Source organism: Octodon degus, unplaced genomic scaffold, assembly GCF_000260255.1.
Source record: "Octodon degus isolate 3935 unplaced genomic scaffold, OctDeg1.0 scaffold00208, whole genome shotgun sequence".
Classification (NCBI taxonomy): domain Eukaryota; kingdom Metazoa; phylum Chordata; class Mammalia; order Rodentia; family Octodontidae; genus Octodon; species Octodon degus.
In genome coordinates this window covers 2,791,642-2,799,950 of record NW_004524784.1, presented here as the reverse complement: position 1 = coordinate 2,799,950, position 8,309 = coordinate 2,791,642, and the positions used below count along the sequence as shown (strand labels likewise).

Genomic DNA, 8,309 nt, shown 5'->3' with positions numbered 1-8,309 from the left:
TCCTCCTCCTCCTCCTCCTCCTCCTCCTCTTCCTCTTCCTCTTCCTCTTCTTCTTCTTTTTTGTACTTTTTTGGGGAAAGGTCTACAAGGTGTTCAGGGTCTCACTACTAGATCAGACTCATAGTGATCTGCCTGTTTACAGCCTCCAAAGAGCTGGGATTACAGGTACACACCTCCATGCTCAGTCTCAGTTGCTGTCTCAGTGCACCCTGGGGGTGGGGCCAGCATGGCAAGCCGGGGGATCGAACCCCTGCTTGCAGGCACTTTAATCCACTGAGCTATTTGGTCTGCCCCATGTAAACTTTTCTTTCTTTTCTTTTCTTTCTTTCTTCTTTCTTTCTTTCTTTCTTTCTTTCTTTCTTTCTTTCTTTCTTTCTTTCTCTCTCTCTCTCTCTCTCTCTTCTTTCTTCCTTTTTTCTTTTTTTGTAGTTGACATCTCTTATTCAGAGAGCAGATAATTTATTTTTTTCTTTTTAAAAAAAATTTTAGTACAGGGTCTACAGAGTCTCACTATGTAGATCGAACTCATAGTGATTCTGCTATTTTCAGCCTCCCATGGCCCAGTCTCAGTTGCTGTCTCAACATGCCCTGGGGGTGGGGCTGGCATGGCAGGCCAGGGGTCCAAGCTGGTCCCTGAGTCGGCCTAAGCAGTCCCTTTAAACTGCTGAGTTATCTGGCTGGCCCTTGACAGCGGATAATACTGATCACATGTGATCCAAAACCAAATATTAAATCCAATATAATCAGAAGTTAAAGACATCCAAATATTATAGCCAGTGACGACACGCTTGCCTATTATCTCTTGGATATAAAACTGCATCCACATTTCAGTGGCCACCAAACCACTCAGCTCAGCCGCCTTGACAGTGAGCTGCTTGAAGCTGCCAGTTTGAGCATTATGGATTATTTTTTGCAGGCTCTAAATAGCTTCAGGGATCTCAGCAGAGGTTGGAGGAACCAGCTCCACTTTGGCACTGTGTCAGCATGTGACCCATGAGGCTTCGAGCAGCTCACAGCAGTGTCCAGCAGCACCAGGGTCTTCTCCCAGAGGTTACAGATGAACTGGGCCATGGCTCTGGGGTGGAAGAGCCACTGCACCGATCGCCCCATATAACCTTTTGAAATGAGGCTTAATATTAGGATGTTCAAATTAAATCTCTCATGAGATACCACTTTGTATCCATTTGAATAATTTTATAAAAGAAAACAAAACAGAACACAAGTGTTGGCAAGAATGTGAGCACCTCGGTAGTGTCCCAAATTTTCTGATCAAGAAGATTATGGGGCCAAAGAGGAAAGTGATCGATGACATAGAGTGGGCCTAAGGAGAGTCACATGGGGAGAAGATACTCTCTCAGGCTTTCACAGAGAGCACATTGGCCAAGCATTGGCCGTGACTCATCCACATGGCTGCACTGATAAAGGTTCTACAATCTGAGGTACAGGATCTCAGGACAAATCCTGAGGGCATTTCACTGACCTTCTCAGACCAAAAAGCTACAACTCTTGTTGCATAGGTCCTGCTTTACCTTGGTCTTAACCATCCAGCAGAAAAGTATGAAGACAAAATTATAAGAAATAAAGCCATGCTGTTAAGTTGAGCTGTGGGGGACTCAGGTCAATAATTTCTGACATTGCCAGTTAAACAGAAGACCCAATGCTATTATGGGCTACTGGACTCTTTTAGAATATTTTGCTGAGTTTACACACCTATAATATTCAATAACGGAACTTAGAAAAAATGGGGTATACAGATGAATGTCCATTTTGTATCTGTGTATTCAAAGTGGTTGGGATAGATATATAGTTACATTCTGTTAATGAATAGAATGATTTGTTCTAATGGTGTTTGTAAATAGGATCACAAGTCCGCATCTTGTACAGCAATTAACCACTAAGAAGAACATATGCAGTGTATTATTTGTTGAAAAAAAAAAAAAAAGAATGTGAGCAAATAGGAAAACTTCTTGTTCATTATTGAGGGAATGCAAAATGGTATGGGTGCTAAGGAATCACAGGACGTGGGTCCTCAAAAACTTAGAGGGCTGGTGAGATAGCTCAGTGGATTAAAGTGCCTGCTTAGGCACACTTAGGCAAGCACAGGGGCCTCGATTCCATCCCTGGTACCACATGCAGCACCTGCCCCGACCCCAGGGCAGGCTGAACCGGCTAGAGTCTGGGCATAGTAGTGCATACCCGTAATCCCAGCGCTGCAGAGGCTGAAAGCAGGAGGATCACCGTGAGTCTGAGCTGCATAGTGAGGCCCTGCAACAACCAAATACACCTAAAAAAATGTTAAACATGGAACTACTCTGTCATCATATTTCTGGGTATATAACCAAAATAAAGGAAAGCAAGAGTGCAGATATTTGTGTAGCCATGTTCGTAGCAGCATTATTCACAAAGGTCAAAAGCAGTTTACTTGTCCATCAAGCAATGAATGGATAAACACAATGTGGTACCATATGTACATAACGTGTGGTATATACGCATGATGGGTTAGTTGGCCTTAAGAAAGAATGAAGTTCTACACAATTTTGTGCAAGTATTTACTTACTTTAGTAGACTGACAATAGTTGCACGTGTTCACTGTGTACCGTATGGCATTGGCGGCCTCCCTGTTGCTGAGACGTAATACCTGCCTCTTGGTTCCTGGGTTTGGTGGGATCCGTCCACGGCCAACAGGCTCCACGGCAGAAATGGCCTGGTGGAAGGGTGTGGCGGAGGGAGGCTGCTCAAACCACTGACACAGCGAGAAAGGTAAGGTAAGCTACCAAGAACCAGATATGGCGGCAGGAACCAGGGACAAAAAGTACACTTTTCTAGGTGACACCCCACAACGCACCTTTAGGCAGCCCGTGCCTCCCAACAGGACAATCAGCTACTCAGGTTGTCAAAGGATGAGTCCTCTGGTGGGTGCAGCAGCCCCGTGACCCAGTTACCTTCAAGCATGAGACTTGGGGAGGACATTTTAGATTTCAAGCATAGCAAACATGTTTTGAGAATGTGTTCGTTATGGGATGATTGACTTGAGCCACCTAGCGGAGGTCTTGTCTTTTTTAGTGGTGAGAGCACATAAAATCTCTTTTAGCAATTTTTAAGAATTCAGTAACCATTATTAACTATTGTTCATAAGAACTCACCCATCCTATGTGATTGGAACCTCATACCCTTGGGTCACCATCTCCCCAACTTCCCAACCTGCCCCTTGCTAAATACCGTTCTGCTCTCAACTTCTGTGAATTTGACTTTCAGATTCCACGTATGAGGGAGACCATGCAGTATTCTTCTTTACACAGCTGGCGAATAATCCTATACTGAACATGGAGGGACAGACATCTCTTTAATGTGGTGTTCCACCCCCTACAGGGTGCCTGGGTCATAGAGTTCTGTTTTTATTTTTCTGAGGAAGCTCCACGATGTTTTCCTTGCAGGAGCACCAGTTTACCTTTCCACTGTCAGCGGCCAGTGATTCCTTTCTCTGCACCTCCACCCTATTCTTGCTGTTTCTGTCTTTCCAGGAGCAACCACGCTGACAGGGTGAGGCGGCAGCCCCTTAGGGTTGACACTGGGGTCCCTCTGATGATTAGTGAGTCTGAGAATCTTTTCACATACCTGCTGCCTTTTGTGTACCCCTTTTTTGGAGAAAGGTCTATTCAGTTAAGGAGGAAAAATCATGGTGCATGTTAGGACATGGAGGAAGCCTGAAGACATGTGGAGGGACATCAGCCAGCTTCTGAAGAGCAGGCGTTATACGATTGCATTTGTAGAACACACCTAGAATGCGCACTTTCAATAGCTGTGGCAAGGGGAGGGACAAAGAATTAGTATTTAATGTGTACAGAGCCCCAGTGTGGAATGATGCAGGCCAGCCTGTTCTTCTGAGACTGAGGAGGTGGAAAAGTGAATCCCTAAGTAAATGTTACTACTGTCCTACTCCCACAGCTACAATGGCTGAGTTTTCTTACTCTTTTACAAAATAGGCTGGGTGTCACGGTACACACCTGTCATCCCAGTGTGCAGAGGCAGAGGCAGGAGGATTGCTATGAATTTGAGGGCAGCTTGGGCTGCAAGGGTGAGACTCTGTCTGAAAGACAGAAAAGCCACAAAAAAGTGAAAATCACCTCTTAATCCTTGATGAGTCTGTTGCAAATATAAAACACCCTCTTAGCAACCAGTCAGCTGTTGAAGTCTGAAATTTGTTGGGTGAAAAATAGCTCCTCAGGGCGTAAGTGAGACCAGTAGTTGCTGTTTCAGAATCTCAGCCTCAGAAAGATGGGTGCATCCTTGAAGGGACTGAGCTGGCTTTGAATTTGACAGCTGTGATTCAACTGGCCACAGCAGCCAAGAGCAAGGACATCTGAAAAACTGGAGCTGGAACCTCTGCCTTGAAGGAGGATCAGCTCAGCAACTTGGTAAAGAAAAGAGTGAGCCTGTCCAGCTGCAGAAACAAGATCCTGGATTGTGAAACCAATCTGGGGTATTTCCATGAGAGGAGAAAGACTGCCTCCGAGTGGGCACTGAGCACACGTCTTGAGAAGAGCGCCTTGTTCTCTCAAGTTCTTCACTGCTGCGAGTTTGAGGCCAACCTGGGCTACATAGGGAGTGGAAGGCCAGCCTCCAGGAGGTAGTAGCAAGTTTTGTTTGTTTTAAATTGTGGTGCTGGGATCGAACCCAGACCTGCTGCATGCTAAACACGCACCTACCCCTGTGGTAGGCATCTTGTAGGGAAAGTAACAGCGATTTTATTATTTATTTATTTGTACCAGGAATTGAATTTAGGACCTCCCCTGCTTGCCTGGCTGGTGATGTGCTGCTGGCCTCTCTTTAAAATAGAAGTTCGAGGGTTGCTTTTCTGGCCTGTTTATTTGATGTTAATTTATGAGTGTTTACAGTGCCTCCAGGGATGCATATCATCACTTTAACCTTTGCTTTGAGCTTTCTACCCAAGTATTCTGTGGCCTACCACTTATCTCTACTTAGCTGTCCTATCTGGCATCTTTTTTTGTTTTGATACTGGGAATCGAACTCAGGACTTTGCGCTTGCCAGGCAGGTGCTGAGCCATTGAGCTACATCCCTCGCAGTAACAGCAATTTTAATTTCCCCCACCACACACTTCCCTGTGACAGAGACTCCTCAGTACGCGGCAGTTTCCATATGCACTCTGTTGATTCATTCCTTCATGTGTATGGTCGCAAGAGGCTCAAAGCGGTGTCCAGAATTCTGCTTCCAGGAGGGGCCGGCTTGCTTTCTTGAGGCAGAGACATATCTTACTTTGTAGTGCAGGCTGGCCTTGAACTCATGATGTAGCCCAGGTTGGCATCCAGTTTGCAACGAGCCTCCTGCCTCAGCCTCCCAAGTGTTGACATTATCTACTGGTATGCATGCCCACCAAGAGCAGCAACTCTGAAATAACCTATCTGATTTTGATTCTGTCAGACCACCACGTGACCTGATTCTAGACGTGGAAGGAAAGCCAGTTAAGATGTTTCAGCCAAATTCATTGTAATCTGCTTGGGAACAGTGTGGAGCCTGTGTCCGGGGGAAGGTGGCGTGGCAGCCGTGGTGTTAGTGCTGTGCCCGGCAGGCTCAGCCCCTGGCCCCTCCTGCTGTTTGCTGACCTCGGTCGGTCGGGCAGTCGGAGCTGTGCGGCTTCTGCCCTCCAGGGTGGAGGAGCGGATTCGCACTGAGGGCCCTCGGACATCGGGCCGTGCACTGAGGCAGGCCCAGGCCAGGCGAGGAAGCACGGTCCACCCTGCAGAGCTCTACGCTTTGCAGGTCCACGAAGCTGATCAAACACCGCAACAGAAGCAGCAGCATCTACAGCGAGCCCCCAGAAAATAGGCTCCCTAGAAGTGCTCAGCAGGCCAAAACCATTTAATAATTCCTCACAGTTTAATAATTCCTTTTTTCCTTTCTTCTGTTTCTCAAAATGAATGCCCCTCTTCCTCTTTTCCCAGTAGCTAGAACTCCTCTGTTTTCTTCTAACTTCATAATTCTGCTTACTTATCATAAACTGGCAGAACTAAGCGATGATATATTGTTTTCTAGTCTGAGCCTGTGATGCCATTTGTTATAAGTTTAAAAGCATTAAAAAACCCAGCTCAGTTAAGAACTTGTGATGATACTAAATGTTCTTTTTGTGTTTACATCAAACACAGCTTTCTTAAAAAAAGCAAAGTAAATGATTTACTTTGTAATATAAAGTAAATGTATTTATAAACAATGCTTTTTTTTTTTTTTTTTTTGAGACAGGGTCTTGCTATGTAGTTCAGACCGGCTTTGAAGTCACTTTGTAGCCTAGGCCAACCTCAAACACATGGCGATCCTCCTGCCTCAGCCTCCTGAGTGCTGGAATGATAGATGTGCACCCCCACACCTGGCAGGAACACAGACAGATACTAGCTATCTCTTGGGGCAGTTTTTAACGGGAAAGTCTGTTTCAGGGTTGGATGAGACTGGCTAAGGTCAAGTTTCCATCAGCAGCCCCAAGGGAGGTATAGAGGCCTTTGATGCTGGCAGTTGGGGTGGCTTGAGGAGGGATTAACGAGTAACCTTCTGGCATTTAGGGGAGCAGAAGCCCAGCGATTCTGGGGTGCAGATCTTGTATACAATTGCTTCCGGTAAGCCTCCCAGGACCTGGGAAAGACTCAGGCAGGACCCTGGGGGTGCGAAGTGAGACAGGATTTTGGGGGTGTCCATTTCATTGGTATAGTATCAGCAGCAAGCAACTAGATCCCAGAGGAAATCATCCAACATCTTCAAATTACTATTCTGTGGTATTTTCATTTGTACTGGAGTAAGATATTCAGCATCTTTTCAATAGGCCAAGCGAATAGTGCCATGCTTTTTTTTTTTTTTTTTTTTTTTAAATGCAAGGTGCATCATGTTTGCCGTCTTACCAGGGCAAATTGGAACAGAATTGGGATTATTCAGGGACTTGAGGCAGCAGAGATAACTAAGCAGCAGATTCAGGATAGGAGATTTGGCTTATCAGAATTATTAAAGCTGTGTAACATGATCCAGGAAACAAAAGATATATTTATCTGAAAACTGTTTCCAGCGTGGTTCAAATCTATCATGGAAATAAGAGTTTCGGGCAAATAATTCTGGCAAAATGGTGCTAAATCCACTCAGGCTTGGGGAAGGAATTTAGAGGCCAACCTGCAGTACCTGGTTCTTGTGTTGTCAAGGTAACCAGAGCCTTGGTTTTTCTTGGTAACTTGAACCTTCCTAACCAACAGGAGAGACACCTGGTGCATTCGCCAGTCAGCCACCTGCCTTGGAGCTACAGTCTTCTTTTGGGGGTGAACACCCTAAAAGTCAACTACATGTCGTTCTCTTCCTCAGCTTCTTCATTTTATTTCTAGTTTTGGCATTCTGGGTATCAGTGCCAGGGTCTCCTGCATGCTAGGCCTGTGCTCTGCCACAGGGCTATATCCCCAACTCAGCTTGCTTTATTTATTTATTTATTTATTTAGGTTTTCATTTTTGAGACAGGGTCTTGCTATGTAGTTTGGACTGGTCTGGAACACACTGTAGCCCAAGCTGGCCTTTCGATCCTCCTGCCTCAGCCTCCCAAGTGCTGGGATTATAGGTATGTGCCACCAGGCCCAGATGGCATGTGCCATTTTAAAGGAAAACTTTACTCTCCTGAATTTACAAAGCCTGACTGTGTCTTTAAGCTTTTTGGAAAGAGTACACCTATTTCAGACAGCACCTGGACATTACTACACAGCAACTGACAACCTGTTTCATCGCCTTTTTCCCTGAAATGAATGACTTTGCAAAAAAGTGGGACAGCATCTTTGGCCTTCTCCCAAGTGGTGCTGAGCTTCCTGCAGTGAACAGAGAGGCTTCTGACACTGTGCCTCAAAGGTGCGACTCTTTTTATTTCACACCCCAAAGAAATTGATCCCAACAAGAGGAAGACACTGTGCAAAAGCGAACATATTCATTGAGAGTGCTCCATGGTCCGGGGTTTTTCAACATGTGCCTGTGCTCATGGTTTCCCTAGCCCGCAGGACTCTAAGTCAAGATGCTCAAATACCAACACAGCTGGAATATAATCAGGGCCACTGGCATGCTGCTCTATCACCAGGGGTAAGCACGGAAGCAACCTAGAAGATGCAGCCTGGGAGACTTGGTAGGAGTTTGCGTTCCCTTGGATGAGGATACACAGGATGCAGGGTGGGTAGAGAAGGGTGCCGCTGGTGGAGCCGGGAGTTCAGGCCCAAGAATGAGAGTGGCCACACTTGCGCACATGGGTTTAGATGTCAGGGATCTGAGTCTAAATCCCAGGGTGCTG

The 8,309-nt window shown here is 45.9% G+C and overlaps 1 pseudogene; it reads right to left on the bottom strand.

Annotated features, from left to right (window-relative positions):
- Nucleotides 1-643: 643 nt before the first annotated feature.
- On the bottom strand, nt 644-1,071 carry LOC101587006 (annotated as a pseudogene).
- Nucleotides 1,072-8,309: the final 7,238 nt, after the last annotated feature.